At 33.4% G+C, this 18,198-nt stretch overlaps 1 long non-coding RNA gene across 6 annotated transcripts; it reads left to right on the top strand.

The window, feature by feature from the left end:
- The first annotated feature begins 13,355 nt into the window (after nt 1-13,355).
- On the top strand, nt 13,356-18,074 carry LOC111407768. 6 transcript variants are annotated; one of them, XR_002705177.1, is made up of 7 exons: nt 13,356-13,813; nt 14,176-15,084; nt 15,334-15,377; nt 15,475-15,609; nt 15,834-15,894; nt 16,477-16,543; nt 16,885-18,074. It is a non-coding gene; the product is annotated as an uncharacterized LOC111407768 (long non-coding RNA). The 6 variants fall into 6 exon arrangements; XR_002705176.1 differs by having other exon boundaries at nt 16,888-18,074; XR_002705181.1 differs by lacking the exon at nt 15,834-15,894.
- Nucleotides 18,075-18,198: the final 124 nt, after the last annotated feature.

Consider the following 18,198-nt stretch of genomic DNA (forward strand, 5'->3'; position numbering starts at 1 on the left):
ATTTAGTTTTTCTCGTCAAAAAAGGGATAGGTCTTTGTAATAATTGGAGATTTCAAAAAGAAGAAGGATAAAGGCGAAGAAAGAAGCAAAAAAAATTGTTTGTTACGATTGTGATAAGCCCGGTCACAAAAGAACCAAGTGCACAAACAAAAAGAAAAATTTCAAAAAAAAAAGGGCAATCCAAGCTACATGAGATGATAGCGACGATGAGGATAAGAATGAGAACGATAGCCAAGATAAAGTTGCCAACATGTGCTTCATGGTGATCGAAGACGAGGTAAACTTGAATGAAAAATGCTCTTATGATGAGTTATCAAATTCATATGATGAAATGCTTGAAAAATTCGAAAAACTTGCCTTGAGTCATTCTATCCTTAAAAGAAGAATTATTTGTTAAAAGATGAAATAAAGAAAATTTAGGAAAAACAAAAAGAAAATATTGATCATGATTTATGAGTTGAGGAGAACATTTCTTTCAAAGAAAAAACGGAAGATTTAATGAAAATTAGTAATAAATTCACCAAGGGAAAGAAAATTTTTGATTTAATGCTTGGTAGTCAAAAATACATTTTGATAAAGGGGGAATCGGATATAAACCCTCTTTAAAATAAAAATCTTTCAAAACTATATTCGTTAAAACTTCAAAAAATACGTGTAGTTTTTGTAATAAAAAGGACATGTAGCCTTTAATTGCCTAGCTAAAAAAAGCTATATCTTGAAAATAAGTATAAGTGGATCCGAGAGTCCACTAAAACTAACTACCAAGGACCCAAGTTTGTACGGGTACCAAAAATCAAAACGTGAATTGTTTTTGTAGGTATCAAAGAAAATAAGAAGCAAATGGTTCTTAGATAGCAGTTATTCGAAGCATATGACCAGAAATCGATCCTTGTTGTCGAACTTCAAAAAGAATGATGGAGGCCACGTAACCTTCAAAGACAAAGCCAAAGGTAAAATTATCGGTATTGGAAACATCGATAATCACTCATCCCCTCAATTGAAAATGTTAACTAGCTGATAATCTTAAACATAATTTACTAAGTATTAGTCAATTATGTGATAAAGGTTACACATAAAATTCGATTCTTCAAAATGTCTTATTAAGGATGCTACATCAAAAGATGTAAATTTCATAGGAAGCCAAAGCAAAGATGGTTATATCATAAACATTGAATTTGAAAATAATGAAAATTGTATACTTAGGGTGAAAGATGAATCATGGCTATGGCATAGAAGATTAAGGCATATTAGCATAGGTTTCCTTTTGAAAATTTCCAAAAATTATTTTGTGAAAGGTTTGGCCAAATTTGAAATTTGAAAAAGTTAAAATTTGTGATTCATGTCAATTTGGAAAATAAGTAAAAAAATTCTTTCAAGCCTAAACTTTATGCTTCAACTACAAAACTATTACAACTTCTCCACATGGATCTTTTTGGACCTTCTAGGATGGCTACCTTCAGTGATAAATATTACGCCTTTGTTATTGTCGACGATTTTTCAATATTTACTTGGGTCATGTTTTTAAGTTTAAAAGAGGAAGCTTTAAAAGCTTTTAAATATTTTTGCAAGAAAGTTGAAGATGAAAAAGGTTATAATATTACAACTATTAGAAGTGACTATGGTGGAGAATTTGATAATGTCGACTTTGATGATTTTTTGTAATGAACATGGCTATGAAAATAATTTTTCGGCTCCTAGAACTCCGCAACAAAGTGATTCAGTAGAAAGGAAGAATCATACATTGCAAGAAATGGTTAGGACCATGTTAAATGAAAATGATTTGCCAAAGTATTTTTGGGTCGAAGTTGTGAACACCGCTTGCTACATTGTCAATAGAGTTTTAGTATGCAAAAGGAAAACTAAAACTCTTTACAAACTTTGGAAAAATAGAATTCCAAATATAGTTATTTTAAAGTTTTTGGAAGCAAATGTTTTATTTTAAACACAAAGGATAATTTGGGAAAATTCGATTCAAAATCCGATGTAGGAATTTCCTAGGATATTCATCGACTAGCAAAGATTACTTTTGATGAGACTAACTCTTTCGGTTGAGAGAAAGTATTGATGATAATATAGGTTTGGAAGCTCCATTTGAACAAATGAAGATTCAAGACCAAAACAAAGAAGACTCTAACGAAGAACAAAAGGAGGCAAATGTTCAAGAAAGCGAGAAAAACAAACTGAAGCTCAAAGTGATCCCCCATTACCAAAAGAATAGAGGTTGTTCCATCGCATCCTAAAGAACTAATCATAGGCGATCCATCGAAAGGTATAACTACTAGAACCTCTTTTAAAAAATCATCTCGGTAGTTGTGCATTTATTTCTCAAATTGAACCTAAAAACTTCAAAGAAGCCGAGTTTGATGAGTTTTGGATTCTAGTGATGCAAGAAGAATTAAATCAATTTGAAAGAAATCATTTTTGGGGTTTAGTCGCTAAACCAAACCATCAAACCGTTATTGGCACAAATTGAATTTTTAGAAACAAAAAAGATGAAAATGGAATAATTGTACATAGCAAGGCTAGATTAGTGGCCCAAGGTTACAATCAAGAAGAATGTATCGATTTTGAAGAAACATTTGTGTCCGCAGCTACATTAGAATCCATTCGCATGCTTCTTGCACTTGCATGCTATAAATGTTTTACACTTTATCAAATGGATGTTAAAAGTGCATTGTTGAACAAATTTATTCAAGAAGAAGTTTTTGTTGAGCAACTTCCTGGTTTCGAAGATCACAAGTATCCGGATCATGTTTTCAAACTTAGGAAAGCTCTTTACCGGTTGAAGCAAGCTCTAAGAGCTCGGTATGAAACGCTTGAGCAAAGTTTTTTCTTTCAAATGGATTTTCGATTAGAAAAAGTGGATACTACACTTTTTGTAAAAACTCATAAAGAGGATATGCTTGTTTTTTAAATTTATGTTGACAACATTATTTTTGGTGCCACAAGCATCCGTCTTTGTGGAAAATTTTCAAATTGTATGAGTAAAGAATTTAAAATGAGTAGGATGGGAGAACTAAAATTTTTCCTCGGTTTTCAAATTAAACAAACAAAAGAAGGTATTTTCGTAAATCAAAATAAATACATATTAGACATGCTCAAAAGTATTGATACGCATGAACTTAAGCCTATGAACACAACTATTTGCACATCCTAAAGCTTGACAAAGATTAGCAAGCACACCGGTTGACGTCACAAAATATCAAGGTATGATTGGATCCCTTCTTTATTTAACAGACGTGCCATAAAAAGAATTTTTCGATATCTTAGTGGAACTAGGGTATCCAAAAGGAACTCACATTGACTTAATTAGCTACTTGAATGTTGATTGGGTCGGATGTAATATTGATTGAAAAAATACTAGCAAAAATAGTCACTTTCTAAGCTTTGCACTTATGTCTTGGTCTAACAAGAAACAAAATTCCATTGCTCTATCTACCGTCGAGACAGAATACAATTCGGCCATAAGTTGTGCACAAGCACTTTCGATGAAACAAACTCTTTGTACTTATCACTTATCTTATGATCATGTACCCATTATGTGTGAAAACACTAGTGCCATCAACTTGTCTAAGAATCCCGTCTTGCATTCACAAATTAAGCATATTGAAATTTGACATCACTTTCTTAGAGATCATGCACAAAAGAGAGATATCGTGTTGGATTTTATAAAAACCAAGGACCAAGTAGCTGATATCTTCACTAAACCTATAGCGCACAACCGATTTTCTCATATTTGAATAGGTTTAGGAATTCTTAATGAAAATGAAGTAGAATTAGTTTAAGTTCTCCTATCATGAAATTTTTTACATACATAACGTTCTATAAATTTTGATAAACTCATTTTTGCAATAACCATACATTAAAAAAAAATCATCCGGATGCATTGTTGGTCCAGACGTCCGAGTTAGCATTATACCAAACTCCTTTAAATGCAAAACAGTTCTTCTTCTTCATTTCTTCTTTTTTTTTTTCACTCCATTCTCTCCTTAGAATCACAACCAACTCCTCAAGTCATAATCCCATCTCCTTAAATTTGTTAGAAATCCAAAGATTTGAGGGATTAAACGTACAAATCTCTCAGAAATTTGAAAACTTCACTGAAATATCCCGAAATTTTCACTCCACTCGAACCCTACATCTCACTAGGAGATTTTGCACAAAATCCTCACAGTAGTATAGAAATCAATATCTTAACATTTTTAGTCTCTAAATTAACATTTTCATTTAAAGATTTGAGTTCTTTGCCTAGAAAAGAGTCGTGCCCTAGATTTCAATTTTGAGAATTTTTGGGAATTTCATCTCTTCTTCAAAGTGTCTGGATCCCATCGTAGAAAATCGGTGAAATAAACTGCGAGGCGACTTACTCCATCATCATCGAATGAAGAAATGGACTTGGAGCGAATCCTTTTGAAAAATCACTCATTCTTATCGGTAATAACGTTGATTTTGCAGATTTTATTATTGAAGCTCTTGCTATTCATAATGAAGAATGTTTTGAACATATGGGATGGGTATCATTGGCAACAATGGAAAAGCACGCATACCCACGCCTAATAAAAGAATTTTATCAAAAGACGCACAATGCACCTTGTTCCAACGAGATTACATGTTTAATAAAAAAAATGTGCGCATTATGGTTTCTAAGGCATTATTTTGTGATGTTCTCGAACTCGAGCCTTGTGACTTGGAAGTATTTTTACATAAATCTCCATTTACCGTGTAAGTCTCCTATCCTTCCAAGGCATGTCACCAAGTTATCGGGAAAGATTTCAAGAATATTACAAAATTGAGTGCACATCAATTAACTCTTCCATGTAAAGTTTTACAAAACATTATCACCCATATTATTTTTCCTCATAAAGGCCATTGATATGAATTTAATCTCTTAGTTCTCTTTATTATGGATTCACTTTTAGTTAGGTGTCAAATTGATTTTTCGACAATTGCATTAGGACTTATGAAGCTTGTGCATGCATCACGACATGTTGAAACTTTACCTTATAGGATACTTCTAACAAAAATTTGTAAACACTTTAACATTTCGTTTGATGGAGAAGATTTTGTTAATTTACGCCCTACTGATACTATCAACATCCAAACACTAAAACGGATGAAGATAGTAAAAGAACAAGGGTAATGAGTGGCTCACACGAAAGGATTCGACCGGTCCATCTACTTTACCTTTCAAATAAGAAGTCGAAGATAAGCCCCAAGATGAACCTGAAGCTCCTACTCTTGCTTGTGACATTCCCGACTCCAATGCACCCTATCCTTCCGGAGGTCACTTCACATTTATTGAGGAGCAGTATAACCTCCTTCACGGACGCCTCCTTCACGGACTCATTGATTTGGTCACCTCATCCGTTGACAGCTTGGGTAGCCACTTCTCTCGATTCAGGCACAGCAGACTGCTATCCAGGACTGATAGGTCGAGATGCAGTAACAATAGGTCAAGATGCAGCACGGACAGGTCGAGATGCAAGTGCAAAAGAATGCATTCTTCGCAGACTTTTATGGTTGCTTCCTTCCTCCACCACCGCCTCCAGGGTCTCAGCTTCCTTTGTCACATTTCATTTGTCCCATGTTATCTACTTTTGCTATGTTTTTATTGTCAGACTTTACATTTCTATTATTGTGCTTTTATGTTATTTGACTAGATGGCACATTATGTATTGAATTTCCTATGGTTTATTTCTTTATAAATTTCATTTGTGCTATTATTTCTTTTTGCTTACACCAAAAAGGGGGGAGATAAGTAGATGATTATGAAAAATAGAGAGAACATTGTAAGGACGAACTTATAAAATTTTGTATGCATGTTGATAGAGGGAACTTAATTGATAATGATCGGGGGAATGTACTTGCAATATTCAAAATTTATGTTCCTTGTTATTTTGTGCCAATTCAATTTGTTTAATATTTGTATTACAAATCATCTTGTTTGTCATAATAAAAAAACAAAAGGAAAATTGTTGACCTAATGGTTGACTTCTCGTTTTGATTATCACAAAAAAATACGTTTATTTCTAAGAAATTATATTTGAGTATTGATAGTTATCATCTATGAATGAAGACACGAGAATCAAGATCAAGAATAATGAATAGTGACAAACGATTTTGGCGCTTGATGATCAACATGGAAACAAGTTGGCGATTGGTGAACGTAAAGATGAAAATCGAACCTTTGGGTCAAAATTCACATTGGAGAAGAGATTGATAATCAAATTCAAGAAATTAGTTATAAAAGCGTTTTGAACTCAAATGTAAAGGTAAAACACTTCAATACTTCGCATCGATTATAACTCAAAATAATTTTTATGCATGAGAACTTTCTTACGACACAAAACAATACTTACATAAATTTTTTTTAAAAGATAAGTATTTCGATTTCATGATTAAATATTTACAAAAATACTTATCTATAAAAAATAAATAACAAAATCCTTCTGGTGCCTACATAAAGAAAATTCCTCACGAAGGAAAAAGTTCGAAAGGCAGAGTTCTACCCATCCGAATGTTCGGATAGGCCATAACAGTCACTTGTTTTACCCTTTTTTAAACGGCTATTTTACTCTTACGGATCCCAACCGGACGTCTAGATCCCAAGTCGGGATTAATAGGTTTTTGACTATTTGAGAGCTATAAATACCAACCTTCTTGCACATTTGACAGAACTTTTCTTGAGCATTTAAGTGAGGCATTTATTGATTTTTTCTATCTTATTTTTCAATCTTTAGAAGATGAAATTATATAATTCTTGAAAAACTTTTTGAGTGATCAAAACTTGTAAAAATCTTTTTCCTCAATCAAAATTTTTCAACCAAGACTTGAGCTATACTCTTTGCAATTTATTGAAGTGTAGAGCCTACTTCTCTCTTTATACTTATTACTGTTCATATAATTTATTAAGAAAGAAGCTTTCACTTGTAATATTTCATTTCCTTGTTTTGATATTGGGTCATGTTGAGATTTTGAAAAGCTCAACATTGTAAAAGGATCAGTGGTCCTTGGTTGTAAATCACCGGAGGCGTTGGATTGAGCCATAAGTCAATCAACTATAGTGAAAAAGGTCATGTTCATGAAGAAGAGCTTGGTAACGGAGAACGTAGGTCGTTGTTTGGATCGAACCTCTATAATTACATCGTTGCGCCTTCTGTTCCCTTCTACTTTGTATTTCTTGCATTATCGCTTGCATATTATTTTATTTGCTAATTGCTTAAACTTACATTTATTTTTCGAAAAAGATTTAGATAACCAATTCACCCCCTTTTAGTTAGTCATTCTTGGGCTTTCAAAAAGGTCTATAGGATTGCTGCAAATGCTTGGTTTAAGAAATTATTTTGAAGTCAAGGTTAGTAAGTCAAATAAAAGTACATATATAGTGGATTGTGTTGAGAAAATATGCAAATGGCAGTTGCGAGAAACACGGTTGAAGGAAAGTGATCAATTTGAAATTCAAAAGTATTCACATTACTATAATTGTTCATTCGATATTCACCACAAATATCACAGACAGCCTAATTGTTGGACAATTTGAAAACACATCATGTCAAAGTTAGAGGATCCCAATATAATCTACAAACATTTGAACATTTAAAATGATATTATCTAGAGTTGATATAATTATATTAAGGAGTGGATAGCTAGAGAATATGCTTTAGAGGTTTCACTTGGTCGTAGTTATGATAGATTGGCCAAGTATTACAATATTCGCAAAAAGAATAATCCTGGTACAATGATGATGTTTTTTGAAGTTGATAATGAGAACTATTTCAAATACATTTTCATGGCCTTAGGATCAAGCATATGTAATTTTCACTCCTAAATGAAACAGGTCATTTCTGTGGATAGAACATTTCTCAAATTCGAATCTAGAGGTATATTACTTGTTGCCATGTGTCAATATGTAAATCTTCAACTATATCCTTTCACATTTTGCATTGTTGAATCTGAAAATGATGCATCTTAGACTTGGTTCTTCAATAAGTTGTATTAGGTAAAATATATTTTGGAAGGGCTTGTTTTTAATTTTGAGTTATGCTACATGTACATTGTGATGTCCATAAGGTGTCTAAAATGTACAAGTGGTGCAACATCATTGGAGGGTTGAAAAATAATTTTTTCAACCCTCCAATCATGAAATTTCGCATGTACATTATGTACATCCTTATGGATAACATAATGTACATGTATATTAATCCTTTATTTTTTTTATCACAAGGAATGCATAGGTAAAGCTATACCTAATGCGCATAAGGGATAATGCCTGTGGCACCTACAATTAAACATAAAATCTAATTATCATAGACTGATATTTTGCTATTGTTTATAGCAATAGTAAATGAGTATAGTTTTATTAATTTTGTTGTGGAACATCCCTATGTCGATTCAAGAAATCCTTCCTTGGATATTTTTCTCTAAATAATAAACTTTCCTTCATCATTCTAGGAATTACCTTCACAATGGGATGCACGACTTCTTGCAATTTTTCAAAATGTGTGCAACTCTTCATGCTAAGGTATACGATTATAGTTCAATCGACAATGTTCACTTTAACTACAATCTCGTGCTTTGTATCCACATTACAAGGAATATACAACGAAGTACAGGAATTTCTTCATTTACTCCTCTCTGGACTTTTAACATATATGTATCTTGGCGTATTCTTCAACCATTTAAAGTCCTCTATAGGCTTTCTTTCTTTCTTATGCAATTCTCCGTCCTCATGTTGCTCTTGTTAGTAAAAGCACAATCTTGTGTAAAAACAGCAACATGTGTCTTTGCCTGTGCCCACACTAAGTACAATGCTATGTCAGTGTGCTAAAAATGTATACAACCATTTAAGAATGCAATGCAAAAAAGAGGAGAATATAAAATGCTAAAAATTTTACATCACTACTCAGCCACCCATATTGCTCTCATCTCTACAAAATAACTTTTTGGCTTCGTGAATGATGTCATCTCCACACGTTCACTACATGAATATAAAGAACATAAGAAAATAAATTCAAACTTCACCAAATAATTACACTAGGAATAGTTACTTGTAATGTGTATTAACAAACCAATTGTCGAAGTCTGATGCCTTGGTCGAATCATGTTAGATAATCAATAAACAAATATGAAGAATATACAGTTTGCTAAGTTACTTAGTAAAATCAATTTTCAAAAACGATAAATGGCAAAGTGGCATTTTCAGAAATAATATAAAAGGCAGGGTGTTACTTTCAAAAATAGATAAGCGGTATGGTGGCATTAAGAAGACAATTTTAGGCTTCAAGAAGAAATATAGTAAAATATACAAATCATGGAATGTGGCAAATTTGATTGACAACATCCAACCATTGCTATTTTGATTAGTGGCCTCTAGCATTCAAGTATATGCATGGGCATGCAAATGACAAAAGAAAGAAGATTTTTAAAATTGTGCACCCAATACATATTGGTACAAGTGTATCAACTACTCAATTATAGGTCAAAATCAAAATTTAGGCTGTCAAATTGCAAAGTGAACATATTGATTCTTTTTAAAATTTTCAATTTCATATCTAATTCGGATTATTGTTCGAAATTTATTTAAGACAATTAATACAGTAATTCTTATAACTATGCTAATGAAACAAACTCTGTACAATATACGTAAACATCTTATAGAGTAGAAAGTCGTTATTTGGGGGGGGGGGATTTGGATATTTCAACGTCAAATAATAAGTTTCTTCACTTAATTTCATTTACAAAATTTAAAGGAAAAAATTCTAAGCAAAATATTAGCATATGAGCATAGTATGCCATAACCATTAAAAAAGTCAAAAAAATGAGTCGATGAATTCTACAACCTACTTTTAAATTCATTACTGCTCTCTTAAGAAATGGAGGCTAAGTTAAGCAGCTATATTTATTACTCGTACATTTTCACTTAGAAAAGATGAGGTCACAATGAGGCAATGTATCTAATTGTTCCAATAAGTCCTACATCAAAGTAGCAATAATCCTAATTTTGAGCATTTCTAAAAAATATTTTCATAAATTACACTGGTAACATAGTCGTGATTTATGTTCAAAGATCCAAAAACCCTGAAATTTTAGTCTTCCAAAACCTTGAGATCAAAAACTATACAAAAGAGTATTTAAAAGAAAAAAGATTAACCAAATCACCCAACAATTAAAACATTGAAAACTCACATTTTCATTGGCACCCAAAGAAAAATCAGCTAAATAGGATACAATAACAAAAAATTAACATGTCGAAATGTCGACATTTTCTACAAAAATTTGCACAAAATCTTAGTAACAATGGATATGATGAAACCTTTATACATGAGGATAGAAAACAAAGAAATTGGTTCCTTGAATTGGTTGTTTGCAATGATGGTTGTTCGCATTGTAGGTGTGCCAGTTGGTGGGTGTTCCGTTGTGGTGGTAAAGTTCGAAATGGAAGAATAATTACACATAAACTCGATTAGAGGAAAGATACAGAAGAATATAACGAGATGATGAAGGATTTTTTGGATGGTGGTGTTTAAAATGGGGGGAAATTGTGGTGATGTTTGAAAGAAAAGAGATGAATTTGGTGTTTGAAGGGTTTCGATCGATTTGGAAAGGAAGGGGAAATTTTTTTGTGTTAAATGAATGCGAGTAATTTAAGTAGTTTATCAATTTTTATATATAGTATTTATTACAAAACTTTTATTCAGGTCACATCCTAAATTTGCCAAATGTATTATAAAATAGGCTATTTGACCAAATTTCCTTTACACCGAGAGAGATTAATATTACTTGGATGTACATTTCAATTTTGTGAAATTAAGGACTTATTTTCAACTTCATATTTTTAGGCGTGTGGGCCTAATTTTCCCTATTAAAAATTGGGAGCATATCTAAGATAGTTACAAGATACAATTTCGAAATTGAGAAACTTGTTTTTCAAGCTTCAAAAATCAAGTCGTAATTCCAATTTTATTAATTAAATAGATAATTAAAAATATTTTACTAATTAAATATATTAGGTCACAATATTATATAGTTTGTTGTCACAATTACGTACTAATCACAATCACAAAACATCACAGTCTCAAAATAAAAATTTTAAAGGTTACAACTTATTTATCGATCACAAATTATCAAATTAATATGTCACACAGTATTTCTTAGCCACAAATTAAAAATTTTATAAGTCAGAACTTATTTCACGATCACAAATTATCAAATTATTTGGTTAGAATCTTGATCACAAATTATCATATTAATTGATCCAAACTTAACAATTATGAATCACACTTGCAAACTTATCCACAATCTCACATTTTTGGATCATATATTATTTATTTGCAACAAATTATCTATTTTGTATGTCACATATTATTTATTAATCACAAATTAATCATTTTATAGGTCACAATCAACCCACCAATTGATCACAAATGCACTTCAACTCACCTCACTCCGCTCCACCATCCACACTTCGCCACACCACGACACGCCATGCCACCACCTCTATCTCACACCAACCACCTCCTCCGCCTCCACCTCCAAAGAACCATCATCACTATTCCTAACCTACTACTTCTCCTCAACAACCACCACCACATCCTCTAATCCACCATCACCATCACCATCACCTCCACCACACCACACCACACCACGCCTCCCCACCCCACCACTTCGACATCTATTGCAACTCCAACCAACAACAAATGAACCACCACTGTAACTACAACATTACCACACACCCAACAATGATGTCACATCACCACTAACACAACCACTAGTTCCACCAACAAAATTCTAAAACAAGCATCATGCATCTACACCTACAATACACACAAAATCCATCCCAAAACTCAGGCCACTACAAAATCAAAAGAAGAGATAAACAAAGCCAGACAACAAGAAGGCCTATGATGGGCGACAAATGTCGAGGAAATTTTGATCTACCTCTGATCAAAATGACGAGAAGGCCAGCAATGAGCATTGAATGTGAAGCGATGATGGGTACCACTGTAAAACAAAGCTAGGCGGCAAGAAGGCCTCTGATAAACAATGAATGTAAAGGAAATTCCAATCTGCCTCTAATCTGAAAAATGAGAAGGCCAGTGACGAGGGATGATGAATGTCGAATGCACATTTGCAATAGGCAATGACATACATCACCATTGCGCGTTCAAGAAGCTATGTGCTGCCATTGTAAAATAGCCTTTTGTCGTTCATTCCATCTTGACCGCTATCGCCAGTGTCTGTGGGGGACAGGGATTAGATTTTGGTGTAGAGGCGGAGCTCATTATCTGTGATGTGTGATAAATTAGGGTTCCAGTACGAAGTAAACTTGCTGTCGTGCATTCCACTGCTATCGCTATTATCTGTGGAGGCAGAGATAAGATTGCAGTGCAAAGGAGGAGCTCATTTTCTGTGACTGGTGAAAATAAACTAGGTTTCCATCACGAAGTAGCCTTGCTATCGTGCATTCCAGTGTTGTCGTTAATGTCTATGGGAACAAGGATCAAATTGTAGTCAAGAGGCAGAGCTCATTTTTTGTGATGGGTGAAGATAAATTAGGGTTGGGGTGGGGTGGATGGGATGGATAGGACGGGATGAAATGAGATGGGATGATTTATGAAAAATCAAAATTAAAATTTGATGATAAAATCTAAACTTTAAAAATAGGTTTGGATGTAATTTCCACTTAAAATTTTGTTTAGGGTGTGTTTGATAGGAGTTGAATTCCATGAAAAATGGAATTCGAATTCCAACTTTTCAATTTTTGGGTTTTTGATTGGCAAAAACTCCCAAGAAATTCATTTTACACATTTTGGTGCCACATAGACTTTTTCCTTCTTTTGGAGGAAAATGAATTATCACCAAAATGGTGAGAATTCAATTTTCGATTTACTGTAACAACTTTATTTTTTTTTTTTTTTGTGCAATGGAAACAAATTTTAAGAATTATTGTAAAAAAAATATTTCTCTTTAATTGAGAATTTTCATGTAAAACAAAATTAAACGAACACCAAAAAATAAATGATTTTCTTGAACTTTTTTTTTTGGCAAGAGAAACAAATTTTCCAATACCAGTAAAATCTATCCCTTTAATTGACAATTTTCATGTAAAATAAAGCCAAACGAACAGCCAAAAAAAATTTTTATTTCAACATTTTTCACGTGAAAAATTATACCAATCAAACACAATAATTTATAATTTTCAAGAAAATAATTTTTAGGTAATTCAATTTCTGAAATTCATTTTCAATTCAATTCAATTCTATATTTTTAATCAAATGGATCCTTATTGTTTACTGAATTAATAGCGTTCAATTGAAGCCCATTAGCCACAACCCAAATACTTTTCACTGAAAATTTAACCGCAATTTGCCACGCCCAATTTATACCATCCCGCACCCAAACCCCAATTCTCCCTCTCCGCATCTTCAGCTCGGCTGCAAATCTGCATTCGACTTTCACATCTGCTGTCTCCGCGACTCCGTCTGCAATTCCCCTCCCATATCTGATCTATCCCTGGATTCAATTTTTTGATCTTCCCTCTCGACTACTGTATTTTCCATCTTCATAGAAAAATCCCTTCTATTCAACTTTCTCTCTCATTTTCATTATCATCATTCTAAAGAATTGGATTATTGCACGATACCACTGTGGTGTTCGAATGCAGTTCATGGCCAGTTGGAGTATTCACGAATCATGAAGTTGGGGAATACTATCTTGGTTTGGAAAATCCAGTGCGTTTCTTTACAAATAATCGAAAACTATTGAGTTTTTATTAAATTTTGACGGAACCTGTGCAGATCTTTGAAATTTGAAAGTGAGTGATAGTCGTAGCATTTAGTTTGTGTCTATCTGTGTTATTTCTAATTTTAAATTTATATTTTTTCTTTGTACTTATGCTTTTGTGAAATACCGATGAATGTAATCTATTGGGAAGCTCATAAATGGAAGTAATTCTGCCTGGTGGAGGTGGCACTTTATTATTAAAATTCAATTTTGTGTATCACTCTATATGTTTATACATACGTGCTAGATCACTGTCTACATTTTTTGTTATATGTTAGTTTCCAATAGTAAGCTCTGTGATGTTGTTGAGTCCAATGGTTATGGTTGTTTAAAATCAGCACGGAAATCTGGTCTGCTCCTCACTTCAGCACTTGCTATTCTTCATTATGGCAGGTATGAATGACATTGAAGAGCAACGAAAAGTTCAAAATCACCTTAAGAGGAATACGGCATGAATAAGAAGCGGAAATCACATGAATAACATTTCAGTGATGGTGAATAATGAATGCAGAAACAGAGTTACTGCAAATTGAAATTCTACTTCATTAAAAATTTCCTGGTCAGGCAAATGCAAGCGTGGAGTGATCGTTAAACGTCAAAGGGGAAAAAATAGAGGATGGACTGAAGTTTCAAGCGGCAGTGTGGTAGCATTTTGAGAATCATCGATAGAGTACCTTCACAGATTTGTTTACAAACAACCAGTTGATCATGTAAAGTTGATTCCTGATTATTTTAGTTATTGAACCAATGAATTTGGGAACGATAAAGCGTAAACTAGAGGACAATAAATACTTTTATGAAGAGGAATTTGCTAGTGATATTAGGCTGACTTTTTCAAGTGCGATATGTTATAATCGTTCTGGGAACTATGTGAAAGAATTGAATATGATCTTTTCAGCGGGAGATAGAAATTATTCAATACAAAATTGAAGTACACGTGAAGAAATCTCAAACAGTTATGCGATGCAGATAGAATAGGAAAGAATGGCCAAGATACAAAGGCCATTATAGAAAAGAAAGGCCAAAATGCAAATCAATCTCGCCTAACAAATCTTGAGGGAACATCAGTCTTTGGAACAGCGGCCAATGTCGTTGGAGTAAAAGAAAATTTGAGTAAAAGAGCTTTTGAAAATATCGAGCAAAAAGATAACGGAAACTATAAGGTTCATGTTCGAAACGTTTTTTATGGCCAGATTGAAAGAAGAAAAAGATGGTTCTTATATTCATGTGATTGACAATGAAATCTTATTGAAGCTGGAACGAAAGAGAGATAAAGATTCTTTGGATGCAATGAAAGAAAAGGTGAGTAAATTTAATGGTGGAGATAATTTGGTTGTGTGATTGTGAGTAAATTTAATGGTGGAGATAATTTGGTTGTGTGATTCTTTCTTCCTTTATCAATTCTGTGCAGTTTCTCTATCTCTCTCCATTTTTATTTTTTATTTTTGGGATTGCCACAATGTTGTCCTGCCTTCGTTGCTCTATCGATGTTATGTTGATCCTTGGTAGTTGTCACTAGACCTTTCTTTACATAAATCCTTGATTCTGTAGGTTCTTCTCAACAGAGGAAGCCTGCAAGAACTACACAAAGTCACGTTAGTGAAAACTGTTCATAAGATCAAGACTTGACAGAATGAGTTTGTGCTTTCTGGTTCTTTCCATGACCTGATTAGCCATGTATCTTGTATGCAGATAATGGCATTCAATGTGCATTTGCTGCTTCCAATAGAAAACAACCATTTGATTTCCCTGCAGTCGAATGTGCTGCAAGTGGTAGTCTGATGTGCCAATGAAGCCTTAGATGTTCCGTTGAGCCATCTTTCAGTGGTGAGTTAAATTCTTGTATCAGCTGTTAGTAGGTTCCATTTGTGTTCCTGTCAGCCAATTTGGAGTGCTTTTCATTTTTATTCAGTTTCTTCTTTAGAAAGATCATGATCGTAATCACTATGGTGACTCTATATCTGGAAGTTTCAGCCTGTTCTTGTTTCACCAAATAGTTTTATTTAATATAATGTGCAAGTTTTGGCTAATTGTCGCTACTTTTTCATTAGTGTCGTCAGCTTAAATATCCCGTGACATCTCATACAAGATGATTGAAGCTGGATTCTAATGGTGAGAGCAAAAGCTGTTCATTATATGTTTGTAATCGTGTAGCTAGTTTTTTTATTGCTTGAGCTTTGACACGTCACTACCAATGATGTTTAGGACATGAAAATGTTTCCAATTAAGACCTACTGAAGTAGGTGTTTGGATGAGCTTGAGCTCATGGAGTTCTTCTTGTTCCCTCATTTTATCTCCCTATGCTGAGAGATATCTTGTTTCTAACCAGGCTTGATGGAAATCTTTCATTTTTCTGAATCTGATTATGAGTCTTGTCTTATTCCCACGGGCACACAGATACATGCATGCAATGTTGTAGATGTAAGAAAATGTGTAAGTTTGCCCCCACCAAATTCCAAGATCCGAGCTATTGAACCTTGGAAATATGAAGACTTGATTTATCTTATGTATTTGTTTTATAATGGTCTTCACTAGTTCATATGTTACAACTATATTCAGAGCTACACATGACTCTCTTGAATCATGTAATGAATTTTTATGGCTTGCCGAAATTTCAGAATAGGTACTAGGTTGGTTGAGCTCTCTTTGATTTGTAGACTTACTACTATCTCTATTCTGCTGATTTTTGTTCAGGACGAGAAGATTAATCCTGTCAATGGGCACAAAGAAAATGGAAGATTGGAAAGGCAGGAGCATGAAGGTGATCTAAGCATATCCTTGATTTAACATTATGGTGTATTGTCATATTTTTGTGTTAAAAAAATTTTCCTTCCTATGAACCTTTGAAACTTTACGTACGATTTTTGCCTTACTGGGATTTTATTATCATGTGAGTAGAAACGCCATTCGGTACTAGAGGCTTTAAAACACGATAAGTCCAGTTAAATAGATTACATATTTGTTCATATAGTTAACTTTAATTGGACTTACCCTTTAATGCCAACTAAACTAAAATAAATTAAACTAGTGTTTTAGCACCAATAGTGCTCGATAGCATTATTCTCAACTTGTATTTAACTTTTTTTATTTTTTGATGATCAGTAGATGTTGCTCAAGACGCAGTTGGTTCACATCAAAATACCAAGAAATCTTCAGCTTCAAAATAATGCAGAATATCTCAGAGAAGAAAGAATCATACCATACAGCTGAATTGTCTGTGACATTGAATTTATCACCTTTCCTTTTTATTTCATCCGAAGAAATCTTTATTGCTCTTTCTGTCTAGCTTGGGAAAAGTTTCATTGTCGATCATGTCAATATAAGAATCGAGTTTTTCTTCTCTCAATCTGGCCATACAAAACTTTTCGAACACCCTTAAAGCTTTAACTATCTTGACCTTAAAGCTTCAACTATCTTTCTGCTTGATATTTTCAAAAGCTTTGTTCCTCAAATTTTGCTTTTGCCCTTAAAAGACTGTGGCCTGTTGTGGCCATAAAGCTTTATTAAGGCAAGATTGTTTTGCATTTTGGTCTTTCTTTTTTATAATGGGTTTGTATCTTGGCCATTCTTTCCACTTCCTCTACAGTGCATAACCGTTCGAGATGCCTACCGTGCACTTCAATTTTATCTGCTGTAATTTCCATCTCTTGAAATCATCATTCAATTCCTTTGCATAGTTCCTAGGAGGATTGTTGTGTATCGCATTGACAAAATGAACCTAACATCATTAGCAAATTCCTCTGCATCAAAGTATGTATTGTCCTTTAGTTTACGCTTTATCGTTCCTAAGTTCATTAGTTCAATAGTTATTGGAATCAGCAGTAGATCAATTGGCTGATTTAGAGAAGATCCGTGACGGTTCCCATCAATGATCTCAAAATGCTACTACATTGCTGCTTGAAACTTCAATCCATCCTATGCTTCTTTTATCCCCTTTGATGCTCAAGGATCACTCGACCTTACGCTTCTTGGAGTTACTTGACTAGGAAAATTTGACTAAATTAGATTTTTTTATTTGCACTAACTCGATCTGTTCATTCATTTTTTATTATCATTGTGAGGTTTTTCACGTGATTTCTCTTGTGATTTATGCTATATTCCTTTTGAGGTGATTTTGTACTTTATGATCCTCTTGTGTTACCAACAGTTGCCACAAATTTAAATTCGTGATTTAAGGAGAATTGTAAGTTCTACAATTAACATTTTTGATGTATGTACATCCATTTTGTATTACTGGATTAATTCCTCCATTAAATGATCCAATGTAACTTCACGTTCACGTTCCCTTTTCATGAATTCTTTCATTGATGCCTTTTTTTGTATATTTTGAGAATGTGATATTGAGTATGATAACACCCATTTTCAAACTTCTAAGTGCAACAATAATTCACATGTAAATTCGTAGACCAAAAATTA

Source organism: Olea europaea, chromosome 13 (assembly GCF_002742605.1).
Source record: "Olea europaea var. sylvestris chromosome 13, O_europaea_v1, whole genome shotgun sequence".
Lineage (NCBI taxonomy): Eukaryota > Viridiplantae > Streptophyta > Magnoliopsida > Lamiales > Oleaceae > Olea > Olea europaea.